Genomic DNA, 23,129 nt, shown 5'->3' on the forward strand with positions numbered 1-23,129 from the left:
CAATGTCAAGTTAGAGACATTTGAACGCTGAATTCCCCAAGGGAACTTCCTGCAGGTCAATCAAAACACACCCTGATACGGTGGGGAACACGCAGCAGCCCTTCACCTTCTTGTCTTTCAGTCGTTTCTTTCTCATGATGCCAGGGTGTCACCTTTGGCTTTGTCCTCTGCCTGCCTCCATACACCTATAACTGACCTAAAATCCTGCCTGCTTTAGCATTTTAGTGCCTCCTCTTCCTGTTCTATTCATAAAACCAAAACACTCAACCCAGTCCCTCATTATTGTTGCTGAGATGCGAGATAATCTCTTCCCTTCTGGCTGTGACAGAAGTAATCTTGCCCCCTGAAATCCATTCAAAATGCAAAATTCATTTTTTCTGGATTACTGCCTCAAGCACATTCCCCCTATTTCATCCTGCCAGTCCTCCTACTGGCTCCCCCTTTTTCTACTACATTAAGCACAAATTGCTTGCCTTCATCTTAAGGGTTGTTCTTAGATGATGACAACTGACGCAACTGCCCTACACATTCACTTAAAACCCAGGTAACGAAACCTAATTGTAGTTACATACAAAATCTCTTGCACAAGGAGTAGATAGCACTCAAAGCCTTGCACTTTAATAACCAACATAGTAGTGTACAGCTTCTCACAACAAAACCTCTGGCACACAGATGAGGTGCTCTCCTCTCTTTGCAGGTTGAGCCCAGTGCAGGCTTTTAAAACAGCTGAACTTCTGAACCATTTTACAATGGGCTTCCATTTTACTGGGCTTCCAACAGAGACATTCTGGTGTGTGGGAAGTGCTGGGGCATCTTCTTGGCAACAACCGCACCCACAGGAAACTTCACCAAAAACGGCATGGTGGTATTTCAATTCCTTTCTCCCCCTCAGAGCGAGTTCACTCAGAAAAAGACTTTTAACTCCTGTGATACATTGTCTCATTTTATCAAGCTGGTACAATTTCAAAGAGGTAGTTCAGGCTCCATGAGACACACTTCGCTACCTGACAGTGCATGTATTTCTTTCCACAATAAGAAGGGTCCACTGCTTGTAGGTATTTAAACCTGCAATTTTTGCAACCATCCCCTAAACCCTCTGCACCTAATGGCCAAAATAAGGGGAAGAAGAGTTCAGAGGGACAACTTGTAATTTCAGTTAATCTCCAAACTAGGGAACTGAGACCAAATTGATTTTCAGGTCCTGCAAGTCTACCACACCCGCAATCCAACCCTCTGGCTGGTCAACCTCCAGGAACACATCAGCTCCCCAAACCTTAGACCTGCCTGACCCGGTGTGAATGGAAAGGAAATCCAAAGTGCTCAGATCAAAAGACAATGGAGGCACGTTCTAACATAGTTTCCACAGATCATTTTAGGAGGTGGCATAGTATCTCTGGAAAAGTCCGACAACTATATAAGCTAACACTTAAGTTAACATTATTAAATGGGTTCAAAAAAAATCCCGAACAACTAATGGTCCTTTATTACGTACTTGAAGGAAAGCTGAAAGGTAAATAACAAAGGAAAAAGAAATCTCCAAGCAAACATATGAATGTATAGACTGTGCACCAAAGAAAAGCTTCCACCCAGGAACCATTTTAGAAGCAGCATCACACATCTCACCAGCAGACTAATTTTCACATGCTGAGACAGTGGTAAAACACTTCTACATGGAACTTTAGAAAAAGAACCCCTCTTTTGTTAAGGATAGTGGGTAATTGGAATAGTTTACCAAGGATGACTGGCAAATTGCTGTTACTGAAGGTTTCTAAGAACAGTTTCTAAGTCAGTCATCTGTCAGGAATGATACAAGGCTGTTTCAAGCTCAGGTACAGAGAAGGACATGTTAGCCTGCTTTTCATGACCCAATGCAGCACTTGAAATTTTTGTCAATGTGCACCAAAAGCTAGGGAAGTCTTAGACTCCCCAACATAAAAACAAGATGATAGAAAATGTTGAAATCACTGGATCAGCACGCATTCACATGCCTGCCCAGCCTGGGTGCACTTTGCAAAGCATAGTGGGGATTTTGCTACTGTTACCTCCTGCTCCAGTAGAGCTCCAGTTTCCTCCTCTGAACCTTCTCAGACCGGTGGTATACACCTTGTATCCTTCTGCCCTACTAGGATCCAAGATGCTCTCAAGGTCAGGCAGGCTGCTTACTTTGTTCAAAAGTAAAGAAATGTGCTCTCAAAAGAGAACATCTTCAGGTTCTCCCTGTGCATTTCCTGCCCGTTGGAATAATGGTATAGGAAACAAGTTGCTATCTTACCTGCCTCTCCTTCCTGCCAAGTATGCCATGAGATCCAAGTGGTAGTCCTATCTTTTCTTTCTAGGTCCTGAATACACTGCAGCCCAGTATAAACCAAAGATTACATTCTGTTTTCATCAAATGCTGTATCAGGATATGTGATGAGGGAAAATTTAAAAAAAAAAGGAACCAAAGTTAGCTTTTGAACCTCCAGACATGTTCTTACATCAAGGCTATTGCAAATGACCTTGCACTCAAATTACCCTTTTCCAACTTACTGCATCCCTGCTCCTTTTGTGTGTCCTGTTACCCAGAAGCTTTCAGGATTCACCAATGCTTCTGTGAAACTTCCAACCTGCAACATATTGTTCCTGTCCATAATTTACTCATCAGAGTTAGAAAAGCCAAAGCCCTTGAATATGGCAAGAGAAGGGAAGAGAACAAGAAAAACCACTACAGAAGTGCCAGCAGCACAAGGAAAACCAGGGGAAATGTGGGTCCTTCATGTGAAAAGGCCAAGGGACCTGGTGGCAAAGGACACGGATAAAGCTGAGGTACTTCACTGTTAAGACTTGTCTTCAGAAATCCCAGATCCTCGAGACCAATGGGAAAGTCTGGAGAAAGGAAGACTTACTGTTGGTGGAGAAGGATCTGGTTAGGATCAGACTTAAACTCTCCATGCTCAAGGCCTTGGGGCCTAACTGGATCTACCCAAAAGTGCTGAGAGAAATAGTCAATGCCGTTTTGAGGGTGCCCTCAATCTATGAAATGTCACAGCAACTGGCAGACTTTGTCTCAAAGACCAAAAGAAAACAAATGTCCCTTTGAGAAGGGCAAGAAGGACAATCCGAGCAACTAGAGATCAGCCAGTCCTCACTTTAATCCATAGGAAGGTGATGAAGCAAGTAATCCTGGAAACCATTTCAGAGGGATCTGAGCAAAATGGAGACTGAGGTGACAGGAATCTTACAAAGTTCAAAGAGAAATGACAAGTCCCACCTCTGCGCAGGAATAATTCCAGGCACCTCTATCATATGAGGGAGACCAAGAAAGCTGAGACTGCTCAGCCCGGAAAAAAGACAACTTGGGAGATCTTATCAGCAACCTCACACCAGTGGTAATGTGGGACAGGAAAGGAGGGTAGGCAGGAAGGTTGACACAAATCTCAAGACAATTCCAAGTAACCATTGGGGTATCTCCTACTAGAAGCACAAGAAAAGCATAAAGCTGTAGCATTTAGTACGAGGGGGTCTTCCATCAAAAATTAAAGCTGTCAGCTTATAATTAGAGAAACTAATGTATAACTGCAATGACTGTAAATAGAAATGTCATATATTAGATTTTATAAGATTAATTTTTTTCTAATCACACTTAATATGTGATTTATGAAGACAGCAATTACATTAATACAGCTAAACAGTGGTTTGTATCATTTTATACTGGCCTTGCTAAAGAATCAGATTCCTTTATCTCAACATTTCTACAAAATTGACTCCATGGAACCACATCCATCAGTAGGAAACAGACTGGAATGATGAAGAAAGCAAGCTGGTTTATAGCAGCATGAAAAATTTACAGTTTAACTAAGATTACAGATTTCATGTGATATAAAGACAAAAAGTCCGCAAAGAATGCCAATAAACTAGTATCTTTTTTCTAACTCATCTCCCACATGAGCACAGAATAATCCCTAAAGAGGAATCTGGGGGTGAAGCACAGGACACTCATCTCAGGCAGTGGAAGAGTGTTTCCTACACACATTGTAGAGATATACAGTTCTTTGACAATACGTAAGACTAGAGAACTTTTTTTTAGATAAATATCTCCTGCTGATTAGAACAAATGTTTTGATAAATCCAGGTGTTTATTCTAGCAGCAGGAAGGAGTGACAATGATAACATTTCCTCCTTACTCTCAGGCATAACAAATTTTTAAAAACTCCCATGTTCCACCATGAAAGACATTTGTCAGCATTTTCTTTCCATACACAAGAAAAGACTACACTAAACTGGCTGAAATAAATGAATGCATTTATGGTGGTATTCTCATGGGGACCAACAATGCACATGGTAAAATCAAGGATTTGATTTTACATTCTCTGTGATGATAAAACTCAAATAATACATCTAATCATGAAAAATGTCACAGAAAATATGACAACAGAGGAATCCCTTAGAAAAGCTATCTCAGTCCTTGATCTTTGCATTCACTTTCCTTGAAATATATTTGTTAACAAGAACAAATAATCACCCAGTCAGCATTGACCCAAAAATGTGTTAAAGACACCATAACTGTCCTACTAAATAAATTGTCTGCTGAGCAACCCAAGCAGAGAAAATAAACATATGGTATTAAAAGTTTTATTTCGTTACTTTCTTAGACCTTGATTCTTCAGCACCTTCAGAAGTCAAATTGCACAGCATGCAAAAATCATTTGTAAATAGTGGTTATTATGGGTGTAAAAGGTGACGGCACTCCTGCTGGGAACTCTGTAGTCCCGAACGCAGAATAAACAAAATATACTCAAAATAATGCTGCCACTTACTTACATGTCATGAATCTGGCTGAAAGAGGCACCTGTTTGGGAATTAAGATCTCTCCCATCCTTCTAAATCCCTCACCACTGTTCAAAAAAAGTTGCTACAAACAGTAGCTCTGCAGCACTGGCATATGCAAGTCAAATGCCCGAAAAGGAGCTGGCAGGATCAAAATACAATGGAAATAAAATATCATGATCACAGACCTCACTGAATGGCCTCATTTGTGTGCATCAATGAAAGTCCCTGGAGTGAATAAAAGGCCTTCATTAAAGTCAGAGATGAAGTCATAAAGCACATGATTAGATACATTTCTGGTTTATTTCATTTATTAGTTGTGGTGGGGTTTTTTGGTTGGTTAGGTTTGGTTTTGTTTTTTTGGTGGTGGTGGCTTTTTGGTTTTTTGCTTGCTTTTTGAGGGGTGAGAAGGACTTTTTTTTGGAGCTCTTTTTAAGATATCCAGAACATATGATGAGATTACTATCTTTCAATCCCAGATATCTAAGCAGATTTCTTTTCCAGCTGTAAGCCAAGGAAACATACCAAGGAAGATGGAAATTCCTGAAGATTCTGAACTTGTTGGGTAGTAGTTAAATATTTAGATGTTGTTTTCCTCCTTCCTAGCCATGACTTCTTTTTTCCATCATTTTACTGGATTTAATTTTTTTCCTACAGAGTGATTTATGAAAAACAACAGCTAGCCAGCAGCAGAAGCAGCAACAGCATGAGCTCCAGGTGTTAGGAAAAACCGCTACATAATTAATTTTCTCTTTGATATATTATCACTTCCCCAAAAATATTATGCTTGCAGATCCAAAGATCTATCACATCCCAACGCAGTTTTAATCCATGTGTAACATTTTCCTTTGTCTTGGGTGAGACCGTATTTCCCAGGAAATACAGATAGCAGGATTCAAAAATGGATTGTTCTGTGGCAACTAATAATATATCAAGTGGTGCTTCAAGACTGACACAGTCTGGTGGTGTTGTTTTAAGGCAGAATCTAGTAAAACAGATGGCATTGGATTTCACACTCCTTTGTCAACTCAGTTCACCAATGAGCTGACACATTGATTTTTCCATTGTTTTTTACAACCTCCAAGAAGTTACAAAAATTCAAATCTAAATTCAACTTTAAGGGGTATTATAGGCCCCTTGGTAGTTTTGCCAGTTTTAACATGTTCATGTAACAGACCATATAATTCTGCAAGTTGATTCTCAGTGCCTATAGCAACACTTGAAGTTGGGATGATTTTCTGTTGGTTAAACCTTCTCATGTAGAGACCTGAAATTCATAACTGGAATAAGTTTATTTTTCTTCACAGTGATATACACTTCTCCTAAATAAGTATTCTGGTATTACATATACACAATTTATCATCTGCAAAATGGCATCTCTTCCAGAAATATGGAAGCCTTTTAAATAAAATTATCAACTGCCAAAAGTTGACTGGGGCAGGGAATTTTCTTCTCACTCCAAGTAAGAATACAGAAAGCGATCAAGCAAGATGGGGTACCTGAGGATAACTTGGCACTGTAGTAAAGGATGAGCTGGAAAAAGCCATGCCAAGAGATCCCGGAAGCCTCAGAATGAAGACTTAAACAGTCTCAAAAGCAAAAAGAGATACACGGAAAGCTTTTGTAAAGTTGCAACATATGTAAATGCCAGGGGATGAAGACTAACAGAAGTCCAGTTTCCAAGATGTGTTGAGTCCATTTACATAAGCACTGAGGAGCTATATAATTATATCCTTATCACTGGAATAACTGTTTCAAAGAACAGGCAGAACATTCAGGATCTCCTGAAAAACTGAATTCAAACTGAAAGCCTATATTTTTTTTTTTCTTCTCTAATCAAAAAATTCCCAAAATGTGGTACACAAGCTTCTTCAAATGTATGTGCAGAGCAAGAACCTCAGCTGACTTCTGCTCTCCAACAAAGAGCCAGGATCTGCTGTCTTGACATGCAGGTCTGGGAATTGCATACAACCAACCCTGGCCTGCACAGGAACAAGGTCTGTGTCCCCATCCTTGCAAAAAGCAGAACAAATATCCCTGCCTCCACCACCCATAATCCACACCCCAAGTGTGCCTGGAAACTTCTGTTCCAACCTCAAAAAATCCATATATACCAGTCCAAGTGTGCCCTCCACATTTCCATGGTGATTTTTTTTTCCCCCATCTCTTCAGTAAAATGTTTTTCAAATCTATCAGCATGAACAATATATGATATTGTTAGAGAAAAACAGCTTTCTTCCCCTGCTCTTTTTGAAGAGACAAAGTTAAAAGAGCATTTCTAGTTTGAAAAAAATGCGTGAGGCAATGAAGACTAACAGAAGTCCAGTTTCCAAGATGTGTTGTTGAGTGCATTTACATAAGCACTGAGGAGCTATATAATTATATCCTTATCACTGGAATAACTGTTTCAAAGAACAGGCAGAACATTCTGCTTTACAGATAAAAAGAGAGGGAGAGAGAGAGAGAGAGGAACACCTTCTTCCTTTAACATAGCTCCATTTTTGAAAGCTGGCAGATATTTCATTTGCAGCTTTCTCTTGAAGAATGATCAAGTTGGAGAGATGCTGCTGGCAGCAGGTCTGAAAGAATGAAGAACATCAACAAACAACATATCTTCTTTTTTAATCCTAACGCTTTCAAATTGAAGGAATTAAGATTCCATTATTCCCCCTCTGAATCTAAACAAGGATACTTTGAAGCAAGAACCAACTAAGATAACTTGTTTAATATCCCAAGTGCTCTGCATGTAAGAGATTGCTTTCTGCATTCTCTAGGGGAAAAAACCTCTGAAGGACAGGAGCTGGCAGAATAAGGCAACAATATCCAATACAGTAAAAATGAAGTGTACACAACACATGTCCACACTGCACCTTCAAGACATCAGTGTAAAATACACTTCACAGCAACCAGAGGGTCTTTCCCTATGCTTTACCCACCCCCATGGAAGATCTGACCATCTCAACCCCCACAGAGGAAACCCTGCCATTGACACCATGAAGAGTGGGTGGCAGAGGCACAGAAGGCCTCTTGCAGAGGGACAAATTTAAAAAGCTTTGATTAAATTTTCCATGGTAACCCAAATCAGTGGCAATATTCCTTCCCTTAAAAAGAGGGTTATCGGGACTTCATGTCATTCTGTTCACCAGCTGAGAAATGTTTCAAAACTAAATGAAAACTGGCAAGTGCAGAAAACAATCACTGTTTTTCACCCCCCTGTAACACGTACAGTTGTTTAAGGACAGCACTATACTGTACTGCAATTTTTGACAGAATTTTTTTCCTTCTTTTTTACCACACAAAAAGTTTGGACACTGGGGAGAAAAAGTGGGTAGTTCTGGCCTGAAAATAAATAAAAACCTTGCCAGAAAGAAATTCACATAAAACCTACCTAGAATGATGTACAGGTTGCATGCGGCGTAATGTAGAGGCAGCCACATACTGAAAATCTGAATAGGCTGTTTTTCAATGAATAAAGTCTTTTAAAACACAGTAATAATATTGGGAGGAGAAAGATGGGACAACAGAGTTGGGCAGAGAGGTGGGAAATCAAATTATGCTTAAACACTGCAGTTCTAAGCATGATTTCATTCAAAGACAAACTGGGCTGCAATGTGTATTTTTAGCTCCTAAGTGGGTGCTCATATGCCATATGTAGCTTTTTACCACAAAGTGTTGTGTCCTAAATATAGGCTCGTGCTCCTGTTCACAGCATAATTGTGGAAATCCTTGCTCCAGTCTGAAGCCACAGGGGAAGCAGAAGCTCTTAGCAGCAATGACTCTGAGGTTAGAAATCCTCCCCCAAAAGCCTAGCCAACTTTCTTCAAGACTTGTATTAAGTTAGAACTTAAAGGGTTTTAAGGATCCTTTATTCAGTGCCCAGATTCTCTTTAATCACAGCTCATTTGCTTCCCTTGCCAACACTTCCTAAATTCCCTCTCTCTCTCTCGTCTTTTCTCCTAAGATATCCCTGTGAAGGCTGTCTCCGGTGTTTTTCAGGGGAGGGGTGTGTAAAGGAGACATGGCAGCTGAAACCGTTCACAGAACCATAACAGCACCATAATAGAAAGGACCTCTCTGAGGAAAGAAAACATAAGCAGCTTTTAACACAAAGATTGGAAAAGAATAGATCACTAGGACTGGAATGAGGTGGAGGAGTCTGGCAAATTCAATCTTTCAGAAGAGGAATGGCTCTATTTGGAGCAGAGATACAGCCAGTGGCAACATCCTGCCTTTTTTTTTTTTTTTTTTTTTTTTAAGTAGGCTTAAAATCACCCAGTACAGAGAGAAAACAAATAAAAGAACTGGCTTAAAGGTTAGACCACCAACATCAATAAAAGAAAATATGTCTACTTGTCTATAGTTTCCTTTCAGTTGCCTATATTTTTACACAAGAAGTATAAACAACCCTCACTTAACTGCAAAGCAATGTTCACCTCTGCATCTACCCAGGGCTGCTGCAGTGCTGCAGGAAAGCCTTGTGACAGGCTATGAAGGGGCAGGGGGAGAGAGGAGGAGGAGGAGAAGGAAGAAATGGCAGAGAGGAGCATGGAACCTCCAGATGTGAAACATTAATGACTATCACACCTCCCACCCCAGCCATCCGCAAGAGCCCGGCTTTGCAGCCAGCACGACCTTGAGGCCCTCTGTAGCGCCTCAAACTGCACCTGCGTGGGATTAAGTATCCTGATAGTGAGTGATAGCCCTGCCAGCTCAGGCTGAAACAGCTTTCAGCAGATCAAACAGCAGCAGGATGAGGAGGAGGAGGAAGAAAAAGCAGCAGAAGGAAGAGCAGAGCAGTGCCTTCCCAGCTGGAAAGAATAAGCAATAATATTGATTTAGGTTGCTAAACTTGTCCAAGGCACCACCTGCAAAAACCTGTGCATGAAATTCTTATACGTATGTTTGGATCACTGCTGGTTGCAGCTCACCCAAGAGCTACAGCCTGACAGATGTGTATCTGGACTGTAATTCGGAAATATCCCCCACGCAACTTGTAATTACGTTTTCACCTTCTTTGAATCAGCAGGTTTATGGTTACTGGCCATTTGAAATTCAGATGTGCATGGGCAGAAGAGACCTAGCACTAAGAAATTTTCTAAGGCATCAGTCAGGCTGCTTGGTTCAAATATTGCTAATAGCCCTAAAAAGAATCTGTAACATAGCAGCATTCAAAATATTCCTGAGCAGTCACATGAGCTGAGTTAGCCATGATTTTTTTAGTGCCTTGGAAATATAACTCCTGCAACTACACAAGGGGCTACAGCATCAGTTGAAGAGTCACTTCTGGTCAGTTGAGGGAGAGAGATTACAGAAAGGGAGATTTTATTAAAAATGGAAGAAAAGTATTGCAATAACCCTTTTCCAATATGTTTCTACTTACACAATCAAAGCCATTATACCTGAAGGCTTTGTTTGAAAATAGCATTTCCAAACTTTCAGAAAAAACCAATGCTATTGCTAGATTAGAGCGAGAAGCATAGAATGTGAGAAAGTCCAATTAATGCTAAAATTCAAGAGGTTTTCTTTTTTTTTTTTTTTTTGTTCTCTTTGCATCCTTTATTAAGAGCAGACTATCACTTCTTAGAATTTCTATTTCCACCCAAAAGTGATAGAAATATTGACTGATTTGACCTGCATGTCATGGCAGGTGGGCGTGCTTAATAAAAAACCTTGAAATGCATTCATAATCTTACAATTCAGCACTGGGTAGAAAAACAGTGTAGTACTCATACAGTGACCTAGCTTCAAGAAGAACAGGTGGATGGCAACCTGAACGTTTCCATAAAGCTACCTTTTATTCCACTCATCTGCATCTATTCATTCTCCCAAATACACACTTCTCTCCTCTAAGCTTGCAATCATAGCAGGTGAGGCATAAACACTAACTTAGATCACCTATTTTATTAGCAATTAATTCAGAGGAAAGTCAACTGCTTACATACCAGTGTTAAGAGAAGAAAGCAGAGAGGGAGGCCGCAGGTGCACTTTTATGTTTGCTGAGACAAAATATTGACGGGCTTAAGAAAAGGCCTAGATGTCCTCCAAAACTCAGGAAGTGCAATAATGCCCTAGAAGTGTGCTGCTGTGAAATGGAATTTATACACACAAATAAGGAAAGCTGATCTGTTCATCTGCTGGGTGACATACTGATCACTTTTGAGTGACATTAGAGTGACATCAGTAGCAGCCAATCACAGTGCTCCATATGTATCTGGTGTTCTTTGCACTATTCCATATTTACAGATAAATACTACGAGGGTGTTAATCGTAAGCTGTGTTTTTCTTCCTCATCATGCTCTAAATAAAGCAGCTGTTTCCATCCAGCATCAAACCTGACCAAAAAATATAAAAGAAAATAAAAGAAATTTTAAAATGCAGTCTCTCATCTCAGTGTGTTCTCTGACAAATTCAGAAACAATACGTGGAAAGCGGGGGAGAGCAGCTGGAGTTATATGTCACCGCTTCCTGAAAACCTGTAGGCAGCCAAGAGCTTCAGCTCAGCTCTTCCTTGGCTGGGAGATGGCAACACATGAGAAAAAAGCAGGTAGGGTCAAACATTAGGTCAAGGCTTTTGTTGTCACTAAAAAAACAAATGCGATTGTTATTTCCATCTAAGGCATTTTAAACTGTCTGAACAACTGAAGTACCGTTCCTCTTCCTCCAACATCACTGCGTCCTCTGACATGTTTTGAGGGGGAGAAGCTTTTGTAAGGCAGAAGTGCAGCCTGCTTCTCACTGACAGAGCACACAGTCTCAGGCAGGTGCAGCAAGAACAGTTTGGGCAGACCACGCAAGGCTACAGCTCCACACACACCAGCACCCAGGCTCCGACAGCTGGCCCTGGGGGCACAGCAAAGGCCAACAACCTGCACATCTGTAATTGCCAGAGTCTCTGTGCTCCCGAGCTGGGTGCTGCTGAAGGCTGGACCTTTGGCAGCTTGCTGCTTTGGCAAAGCCATCACATAGCAGGGGTGATGCAGGGGTTTTCCTTCGCTGACTGGAAATGGTGTTCCTTGCAAAAGAAAAATTTGTGAAGTCTCTCTTGGTGCCAAGCAACACCAAAACCAACTTGCCATTCTCCTTTCCCATAACCATGCCCATGAACTGACCACCTGGAGGCATGTGTGTGTGAAGGTGTGTGCCTAGGCACGCACACACACACTCTGGGCGTACGCAAGCCTAGCAATAGACTCCTTTTCCAATTTTCAAACCTTTACCACAAGAACAGGGTTTCTGAGGAAGCAGCTGTAGCTGGAAGCAAACATGAGGCTGAGTTCAGGACACTGGCTTTGAGGTGAACTGGCATCTCTCAGACTGGTGTCCCATTTTCACCAACAGATTTAGCAAATTTACAAAGGAAAAAAGAAATGGTCAAAGCTAACTTCAAATGTATCTCATACAGGTACTTTGAAACATACTGTTTCACCATTCATGCAAAATCCATATATAAGCATTCCGATTATGTTATGCACCACCTTATAATTAACATGGCTCAAAGAGCAGAGGGTGCCATATAAATATAAAGCTAATGAGCTGACTTAAAAGGCAGAACACACAACACAAAACCACCATTTTTATTGGCCAGTACTTTATTCCTGTGCCACTTAATCAAACCCAGCTCATTTTACTCGTACTATATTGCTCAGAGCAAAAGCCTAGTGAGCTGGCTCTGCCATTTAACTACATTTTGTTCAGCTATGCCTATTCCCCGGCTGTGATAATACGTATATCCATTACATGTAAATAGCACCGCATTATAACCAAATACAACTGAACTGCATCATATCATGATTAAAATATATATTAGTGCCAAAGATATAATTGCCTTCTTTCCTCCAGGACATTCTCTCCTAGTCCAGGAGCCCACATTATAGCCCATCAAGATAGCTTTATTGCTGCAGGAAGGGAAATTCCAGTCTCCTACCAGGCTCTCTCTTTATATTCTTTGTGGGAACGATTCATGGATGAAGGTACAGGAACTCTACCTGTGTCCACAGCTCAGACAGCCACTCAGCACCATACACAGAGTATTACAGAATAAACTGGGATGCATTTAAAACAAAGCTCGAGGGCAGAAAAAAGAAAAATGCGTATCAGGCAGTAGGGCCTAGAGTTACAGCCTAAACCCCATGAGGGAGATTTTAGATAACACGGAAATTTGCCGCAAGAAGGGAATTAGTTTCTAACAGCACACGGAAGGAAATACAGTAAAAGCCTGCTTTCCAAGCCTGTGCTTCCAAAGGATATAAGTACTTTCTCAGAAGTTGACAGCTCATCTCCAGGAAGCTGCATAACCAACAAGGTCCACTCATACAGGGGGGCTAAACCTGAACAATCAAGATGATTTATAATATCAATTAGAGAAAGTTATTCAGAGATACTATTTTCACCACATTCACAGCACTTTTCTATTCTTGTTCTCCAAAATATCCAAAATTCTAAAACTTAACCATGGAAATATAAAAACTGGTTAAAAAATAACCATATATATAAAAACTGGTTAAAAAATAACTATCCAGCTTCTGTGTTTTCCTAAAAGGAAAAAAAAACAGTCAGTGATCAGAACTGTGTTTAGTATGCACTTACAGCTAAAAACAATTTAAAGACCAATGCCTTTTACCTCAATGTTTTATAATTCTCCATATTTTATACTACCTTATAAATGTTGGTACATAAAATCTCACAATGTTCTTCACATAGAATTTATCATTATGTCTGTTCAAAGTCTCATTATGTGAGTTCAAAGCTTTCTTATAAAGTCATCTGCAAATACCACTATCTGAAAAGTGAATAGCAAGAACATTGTTCTTATAACTCTTAGAGGGGAACAGAAAGGTAAGACCTTAAAACAAGGAAAATGACAAACATACTTACCATTCATTCCCTGCCTTACTGATCAGAACAACTTCCACCAAAAGGCCACAGTCCTGCATTCATCCCCTCTAACTTGTGTCTCTTCCAGAACTGCTGAAACATTCACAAATGCATTTGTGAATTACGGAAGCAAATTAAGTAAATTTAGGCTAGAACATTTGGACTACTATTTTCTAATGATGAAATATACTGCAGTAGCTGAAGGGCAGGACTTCTGGCAAATACAGTCATTACAGCTTTTAGATAAAAACAATCCCCAATAAATAGGGCCTGGTTTCCCTGACTTTCAGGGGGAGGGGGACATTTTGTTTCTAGTGTTTCTGGGGGTTTTTTGATTTGGTGTTGGTTTTGGGTTGGTTTTTTTGGGGGGGGTTAGTTTTAGGGTTGGTTTGTTTTGGTAATTCTTTGAGAGAGAGAGGGAGTACATGTGCTATAGATCTCATAACCTGCAGAAATCTGCAAAATATTAAAACAGTGATGTAGCTTATGCATTAAAACTTCTCTGTAAAACCCTCCAGTATTCACATTTCATACTATTTAGTCAAACAGAAAATCCGTAGTTAATGTAGACGGAGCAGGTTTTCACAGAAAGGCTTTTCATTCTTTGGATGACCAGAAAACTTTTGCAATATGCTAAATATAGACACTATAGACCAGTGACCTGGGCAGAATAATTAGAGGACTGAAACTTCAGGAAGGGTCCAAATTTAAGTAAGGAAATATGTAACAGCTGCACTTCAACTGCACAATAACAAACTTTTTCAATGACAAAGACCCTTTCTGTGCATTTTGCCATTTCCTGAACAAGCCTTCAGAAGAGACAGGAAGCCTGGCCATGCGGCTGCACAGTTGCTCTGACACTGGAAAGAATAAAGAATCGTGGTCATTATTATTTTAAGTTATACTACCACAGCAGAATCTCAGTTCTTTTATTTGTAATGATTTGAACCAGCTTCTATAAACTCTTATTAAAAACGCCTCTGATTTAAATCATGTGATAAAGTAAGATTCTGCTGGCAAACCTGCTTTCTCCTGCTCTCACATGCACACATCCCACAAAGAAACCAATGCAGCTCTTCCAACACTTGCTGTGTTGGAGGAGAAAGAACAGCAAGACCGCATGAGAGAAGTAGTTCTGGGTTATATCACAGACACCCACTCTAAAACAGAAAACAATATGAACAGTAGGAAAGCAATTTCCATTCTTACAAAAATATGTCTCAGTTCATTTCAAAAAGCACTAGTAAATCTCATCCTTTTACCCAATCATTTTCTAATATTAGCTAGGCCAATCTGAGGGTGTGTGTTACAGTATCAGTGTTCAGAGACAGGAAAAAAAAAAAGCAATTTATCCAGCTGTTTATTCATAACCGGTCCCCGAAGGACAGCTACTGAACAAGTGCTGGCAAGCCCCTCTGGAGGCGCACCAGCCGCCAAAACCTCTCCACCATGCCAGAAGTTCAGCAGCACATGCATGCTCTGGCACTGCCTTGCCAAAAAGCAGTGACACACACCCCCTCCTCATGTGGCTCCTCGGCTGGCTCACTGCATGGCAGCCACACAAGGCACCCAAAAACCAGCAGCGTTGTGTGGGCAGACACTCCAGAGGAGGAGGGAAGCCTCCGACCATTCCCTCTGGGCTCAGACAGACAAGAGCAGATGCAATGAACCTCCCCATCCCTCCCCTGCTGCCCGGGTGAGTCACCAGCCATCCCACTCGCCCTGCCTTCAGCCTGGTGGAGCTGGAATAAGTGACTCGGTGGCTGGCCCTACTGGGTTTGTGTGACTGGCATTCACACAGCTGGCTTCTCATAAAGCAAGCACTAGATTTTCATCCTATAAACCCCTTTCCACCAGAAAACAAAAGCCACCAAAAGGTCAAGAGACAAACTATTGACAAAATCACTTCTAACACAGTTCATTCTCATAAGCCAGTCATCTTCAGACTCAAAATACAAATTTCCTGTTGTATGTTAGTTACTAGAATTCAATGGTGTAAGAGGAAACACTGGAAATTGTGCTGGTCAGTTTTCCTCTCTGTAGCCATTGAAATCAACACTTTGTATACGTAATCAACTTTAAATGGGTTGGGTACCAAATATTTGACCCTCTAAAATTCCAAGATGGAGCATTATGTAGTACATCTTTAAAGGCAAATTACTATAATCAAAATACTTGCTTTTGTAACTAAACACTTTTTTTTCCTAAATCTTTTTCCTTCCCAACACTATTGATGTTTGCATTTTTCACTTCACAAGTGGCATCAGAGTTGGCAAGATATGCAAGAAAAGCCCCACAGACAGAAGCTTACTCAAAAGCAGCTGCGTGTTTAACTCCCAAACACAGCAGCAGCATGAATCCTGCTATCTACTTTTAGGAGGAGGAAAGGGTTATCTTCCCATTAAGGCTTCCTTGCAAGGACAACAAGAGAAGGTTCCAAATAATACCAAGTGTTCTGACAGCAGGCTGTGAGGACAGATACTTGCCCATGGGCAACTCTATGCAAGAAATTTGCCCCACATCAGGTAGTTGCAGGGTGACCTAAATTACCTCATTAAGAACAGGATCCTGCTTGTCTCAACTTCATGTGCCCAGAAATGAGGCATCTCCCCTGCAATGACAGATGAGCAAGGCAGCCTGTCTGGCACAGGTCACCAGCTGAAAACACCTCTTCAGGGAGAGCAGAGATCCCCCCTGCCTGCAGCTCTGCCAGGGACACTCCATCCTCCTTCGTCCAGCTGAAGCAGGTTTGAATCATCCAGCCTCCTGCACCCAAGAGCCTGGTCTATTCAGCCTCCTTATTTTTATAACACTGTTCTTTCATTTTTCTTAAGGTATATGATGACGCACATTCAGTTGGCTTAATGTATAAAATTTTTATTTTGTAGCCATAAAGCTGTGAAATAAGTAACTACTGAAATGTATTCCCAGAGATATCATGACAGCATTATCAAGGAGGTGTTTTGTTTTCTTAATATTTTTATTAGTTAATTACATCTCCTATTCCAAAATACCTGAAGTCCACAATGAAGGCTGAAACATAAGTAAGTTAAGTATTTTTTTGATATCAATAGTGTTGCCTTTCTATCATTAGACTAATGGTTTTCATCGCATTCCTTTGGACCGAAAGTTACTTTCGAGGGGGAAGGTGGAGTTTGCTCCAGGCTTAGTCCTTGGATGCCAAGTTTCAGTCAGCAATGAATTTTAATGGTGAAGTTATAAACCCTTGAAAGCCAAAATTTATAATGGAAATGCTGACACAGTAACAGCTATAGCTAACAGCACAGGTGACACCCCTCTAATACATTGATTCTCTGCTGTTAAACTATTCCGAGGGGCTTAAGATTTTGTGCATTTAGAAGTCTGACAAAAAAGATTTCTGTAATTGTATTCACTCAAGTTTGAAGTCAAAGGCTCTACATATGCTCACCATTCCCACTTTGTCAAGAACCTGAAGTACCTGATCAGTAGGATGTGCCCCAGGTTTGGGTGTTGTTTTGGTTTGGTTTTTTTAGCAGGTTGACTATTTTGGAAAAGTACAGTGAAGAGGAGAACCTAACCAAGGCATATGAGCAGAGGACAGAAAGAAGAATGAATATACAACTTGAAGAATGTAAGAAGTAGCAGGTGTGGAGAAACAAGGAAAAGAAAAAGGGATTTTAAAACAGCTAGGAATTGTAATTGTGAGCAGAAAGTGGAAAAGAAAATCCATGTTAATGAAAGAAAAAAGTGCACAAGAGAACAAGAGCACTCCTGGGAGACAGCAGAGCAAGCAGACAGAACCACAGAAATGGAAAAGAGAAGAGGGGGAAAAAAAAGTATTTTTAATATAAACCTAACAAAATCAGCATAAGGAGCAAAGAATCAGACTCATAAAAGCCTACTTTGGTTTTGCTGGGCTGGTTTTGTTGGTTGGTTGGTGGGGTTTTTTCTGTATCCTCCTTCATACATTCAAATTGTACTCTATTTCTTTGGCAGAAGTCCAAAAATTCTGTCAATGCCAGGAAAGGGGTGACCAAAACATTTCACACTTTCAGCTGAAGTCAAACAGCTGTTTGTTTTGGGGTAAATCCTGACATTAATAAAGGACTTCTTTGATCTGCCTATCTCAATTGCAACAAAATATTGCTTGTATTTCAGATTCTGCATTAATAAATGTCACTGCCATCCAAAACGACTATATAAGTGATGCTAGGGTGCTTTCAAAGCAAGATGGAGAGATTCACAAACAGTCAAAAAACTCTGCAGGAGTCATTTCTGAACATATGCTCACCAAGAATACAGCATATGAAACTGAAGCTCCAGATGCTTACAGGTAAGCATAGTATTTCATGCAGCACAGGAAGAGGGATTTTTTTTGTTTTGTTTTTAATAAACAGCATATGAACAAAAGAACAACACATACATAGGAATTAGGAAAGAAAAAAAAAACAAAACAGTATGACCTGAAGAAATCCAGACCAGGGACATGGCTGCAAAGGCCAGCACAAAGCAAGCTCCTTGTGCAGTATTATGAAGCTCTGAAAACTTCAAGAAGCCAGGAGTGGATCCTGAGGTTCCCCTGGATGCTCCACATCCACAGCTATTTTTATACATCACCCAGAATTATGGAAGCACTACACTTGAAGCAGAAGCCTCTTCTCTTTCCACAGGCTAAGATAATGAGGCATTATTTTAAGAAATGGAAAAAAGCCCCTTCCCTCCCCTCCTCCCTAGCCACTGCATTTTATTTAAGGACACGTTATATGCGGTTAATAGCTCTGACAATCCGCCAGGCCAAACAGCCATAAGCAGCAGTAATTCTTGAGCAGCTCTGAAGCTCAGTCTTAAATACCACTGGAGTCCCGTGTGCTGAGCTCTCCCTCCCAGTCAGGCTTATCCCGTGCTCTCACCACTACTACGCTCCTGCTTAAGAGCAAAGGGCTGCAGGGTAGAGGGTCAGGCAGTACATAAAGCCTGAATTAAGTTTTCAGTCAGTACACTGTGGAATGGCTATGCCATTTCCTCTTAAAAACCAAAACACTGGTGAATCTCAAGTGTACTGGGCATACTACATGACAGGAAAATGATCTTATTTAATCACTGGAAAAAAAAATGGCATGCAGGTTTCTGCTGGTGTGCTACTGTAACATTTGGCACAATCTCACTGGAAGGATTGTGTCATGCTGACAGATTAATGAGGTCTAGAAGAAATGAACAGATAAATACAGAATAAGCAAGTGACCTGCACTGACAGAGTTACTGCAAGTAGAGGCTCCATGTCTCGCCTTTATTTGTCTGTGCTCAGCAGACTCAACAGATGAGAAAACATAAATGGAACAAAGCCAGGATATAACTTTACAGACAGAGACGATAATTTTATAAAAATTATGCTTTACCCCACCAATTGAACAGGTTTCATATATACTGAGAGAGAAAGAAATAACTGACCTAGTAAATTATATTAAGGGAAAGATAAATCCTCTCTTTCCCTTCTTTCCATTCCTTAAACAGTAACTTTTTAACTCAACGGTACTTTGTATCACTTCAGGTTCATGATTTAACCTATTGAATTAATGCAACATACATTATCTTTCTATAAGAAACTAAAAAAAGAATATTTTAAAGTTCTTCTGTAAGTTTAACCAGTAAATTGATTTCTAACACTTTGCCTATGCAAATAAAAAGCACTAAATTAAACAGAGTAAGTAGGAAATCCTGGTACCAATGGGATACCTTGTGTTTATTATCTATTCCTGAATTGTGTTATCTGACCAAAAATCACCTATTCTAAAGCCAAATAAGGAAATCTATAGTTCACAAAACTTTATAAAGTAATTAAAACCAGGAGAACAATCTGAACTGCTTCTGAACTACACCAGAAAATTGGAACAAACAATCTAGCTCAAGACTATTGAGAAATAAGAAATAAAAGGAAAATGTTGAAGTATTTCAGAAAGAATGAGAAAGAAAATTTCAATTCCCATATCCAACTATTCAAAGACAACAAACCCCAAAAGCATAAATCTCAGTCAGCTTAAAAAATGTGAAAAGCATGGCTTACTTCTTATTTCAGTCAAACCTGTTTGCTCACCCCTAAATCAGTATTTTCTAAGATGCCTTGGAAAAAAAATTAAAATTGAATGAAAGAAAAAAAAATTGTAGTCCTGAAGTGCTGGCACTTCCACGATTTTCCAAACATGCTGTGCAGCTGTGATTTGTTTGTGTTCTCTTCTTTCGGGACAGCTAACAAGTTTCAGAATATTGTATTCCTGTGATGAACTGCTGGAGACAGTCACAGCCGAACGCAGGCAGTACCAGTGCAGGAGATGCCGCAGTTATTCCCTTGACACTGCCCATCCTTGCTCCCGGCAGCTGACCACCCAGCAGGAGGCTGGGTTAGCCTCAACAGAATGCTGCTCTGAACTTAAAAACACCAGTTTGGGTTTACTGTGCTGAGCTGGGAGCAACTGAGACGAAGGAGAAGTTTCACAGGAGGATTTTCCAGCTGAAAAGAGTCTCCCCAGGGGAAGTGAAGGGCAAAATACGTCAACATTTTACCATTTTGGTCACCTGAGTTTAGCTCTGCTCTGATCCTGAGCTGACATGAGGCACACAGCAAAGGCAGAGCTTACTGTAATGACAACAGCATGCAGAAGGTAACAGCAATTATGCCAACCACAATCTTAACTGATTATTTATCCAACAAGATGAATGCAGGATTGCAGAAGTTAGGGACTACTAACTTCACTACCAGTGAACACTGCTGCACACCGTCAGCATCTTCCTGCATTTTTAAGGACATTTGGATCCAGAAGTTCAGAATCAATAATTTAGGTTTAAATGATATGGTCTTTAAAACCATAGAGTCCAACCATTAGCCAGGGACTGCCAAGTCCACCCCTAAACTACATCCGTAAGTGTCACATCTACACATCTTTTAAAGATCTCCATGAAGGTATTTCTGGTAAGCAAGTTTTGTGAGGAAGAAGCTCCTTCACATCCTGCAATCCTCAGTTTTTTACCTCCTCTAGCAACAGAGGTACCTGACACTGCAGATCGACCCTGTTACCTTTGCATTTGGTGGTATTGAACACAAAGGAGATGAGGTAAGTTCAAAGACTGAACCCAAGCAAGAGCAATGGACAATAAAGCAGTGTTGGCTTACATAAAACAGCCTTCCACTTCTGCAGAGCTGCAGACAGGCATCTCTAAAATAATGTACTAAGGCAAAATAACAATATACCACCACAGCCACAAGAGCCCTAAAATAGGAGCCTCAGCAGTTATTGTAACTAGACATTGGTTATTTCTTGGATTATGCAGTCAGAAGATTTCTATTTCAGATTTCTTTCTGTTTATAGTCTATGCTATAAGAGATCATCAACATCAACAAGCTATTCTCTGTTTAGGTAGCAGCAGCAACTTCTTTCTCTAACAGAATATACTGAAAATAGAGAAATTAAAAATTCAGGCAAGATTGTCTCAACAGTTCTTGGGTGCTCAGCAACTATTCTAACACACTCTTCCATAATAGCATTCCTATGATAAGAGATTGTGATTCTTAAATAAACACACAGAACATTCAATGTAAGTATAAGACAGCCGATAATCCCTGTGAAGTTGCTTTTACTCAAAAAGTCTTGGGGGTGGTGGTGTGCCACGTGTAGAGTAGTTTATAATGCAACAATAAGTAAAGCAAGGTAAAGACACAACTTCGCAATGAAACCTTTGAGCCTGAGGATCTTTGAGTCGCATTTAATAGTAAATACTTCAATATCGCAACAGATTATCCCGTATTTTTCATCATACTTTCACAGCAATGGCAGGTCACCCTTTCAAGGCTTATGGGGAAGGAGGGAGAAGAAAGAGTAGTGCTCCTGACATTTTGTTTAATTTTGTGATGGCATTTTAAGTTCTAAGGCTATTAAATGGCAAGGTTGCAGGAAATTCATAGTGTATGCTATTACAGAAAAAAAGTTTAGCAGATCACCCAGTGACATGATGTATTTGGCAACTGAAAATTCAGGATCCTTCCGCCTAAAAAATGGGAAGGAGTCACCCCCCCTTCCCATATAATCAGGGGTATTCCCTGCATACCAGACAGCCAAGGCTTGGGGCATTTGCAAACAGCACTTTAAAGTTTATTGGCAGAAGTCAAAACATCTAGCTAGCAGATTATTTCTTTCTGTGCCTCCTATTACTTTAAAACTCCTGGTCTCTTCCTTTTTACTGGGGACACTGACTGCAGAATGTTTATCTGGGAGGAGTGTGTGTTTGTTTTGTTGGGAGGTTTTTTAATGGTATTTGATGATTCCATTTAGTCCTCTCTGGGCAACAATTTTTTTCTAGCTACTTTCAAATATAACATGGGTTTTGTTAGCTTTTGGAGAGAACTGGCTTTTAAATTATTGTGTAGGTATATTCTCTTCTCCAATCTGTGCCTTGTTGAGGGTCCTGCCTAAGGTTGTAATAGTATTACAGTGGCTTTGAGTTTCCAGGGGCTGCACTAAAGCAGTCTGTTAAGAATGTAGGCATTAGAGTAAGAAAAGGCAGGTGGGTTTTGCTATTAGACCTAGGAACTAGTTTATAGTCAAAGATGTGTTTGAGAGCCAGAGAGTTATTACAATGCTTTCTACTGTCACTGTTTATCTTTAACAAACAGCATCTCCCCAGGTAGCACAGACTTCCAGATTTCTGTATCTCCATCATCTAAGTGAACTCAAAGTTCCCAAGAAACAATATAAAAATGGAAGCACGCATCCAGCATTTCCTTGGTCCACAATTAAAGAAACTATGGAAAGTCAATCATTGGTCCCCATTTTGACCAAGTTTCTCCAGAAAACAAGGGACAGAACCACCAGCAAACCCAATGAATCTTCTCTATTTTGCAGAGCAGAGTGTCTTCTTCTCACTGTGAACCATAAGAGAGAAGTTTGCTGTCACTTACATGCAAGCAAAGACGAGTAAAAAAAGTTTTGGCAACTGTGGAAGACAGTATCTAGTGGTAACGTGGCTACATTTTGACTGATGGTTTTAAAGACACGGCAGAGCAATGACTGCCTGCTATCACGGTGATCCTACCTGTGGCTACTAATATCCTGAGAAGGTGGAAGTCAAAAAAATCCATCCTTGTCACTTAGTTCCTACTCTAACAGGTACATCATGGGATAAAAGATGCGTCGAAGGACAGCACTGCCACATACTCAGGACTTTATCAGAAGTCTCCTGGTATTTTGGGGGATTTTCTTACATATGTAAACACCTAGCATGGCAATCATATGAAGTAATTAAAGGAGAAACTCAGCTTTCTTGAGCTTGTTATTTGTGGAGAAGAATTCTTAAAATAAAGATTTTCAGTATCACATCACTGATTGAGCAAAGTTTTGCAGAAGGCATTTAAAATGTAATACTTTTAACATGCCCGCACATAAAATGGACCCCTCCTCAGAGAGAGCATCCTGAAACCA

General features: G+C 40.3%; 1 protein-coding gene across 11 annotated transcripts in view; it reads right to left on the reverse strand.

Moving 5' to 3' along the window:
• The window catches only part of LOC116446410, a 300,266-nt gene that overhangs the window by 182,116 nt on the left and 95,021 nt on the right, over nt 1-23,129 (reverse strand). For 2 of the 11 annotated variants that reach the window (XR_004241227.1, XR_004241226.1), the window contains one exon: nt 22,461-22,573. The exons of the other annotated variants lie outside the window; for them this stretch is intronic. The gene's annotated coding sequence lies outside the window, so the exon portion shown is untranslated. Of the gene's footprint in view, nt 1-22,460; nt 22,574-23,129 lie in introns of those variants that run through there. 11 annotated transcript variants of the gene reach the window in all.

Source organism: Corvus moneduloides, chromosome 1, assembly GCF_009650955.1.
Source record: "Corvus moneduloides isolate bCorMon1 chromosome 1, bCorMon1.pri, whole genome shotgun sequence".
Classification (NCBI taxonomy): domain Eukaryota; kingdom Metazoa; phylum Chordata; class Aves; order Passeriformes; family Corvidae; genus Corvus; species Corvus moneduloides.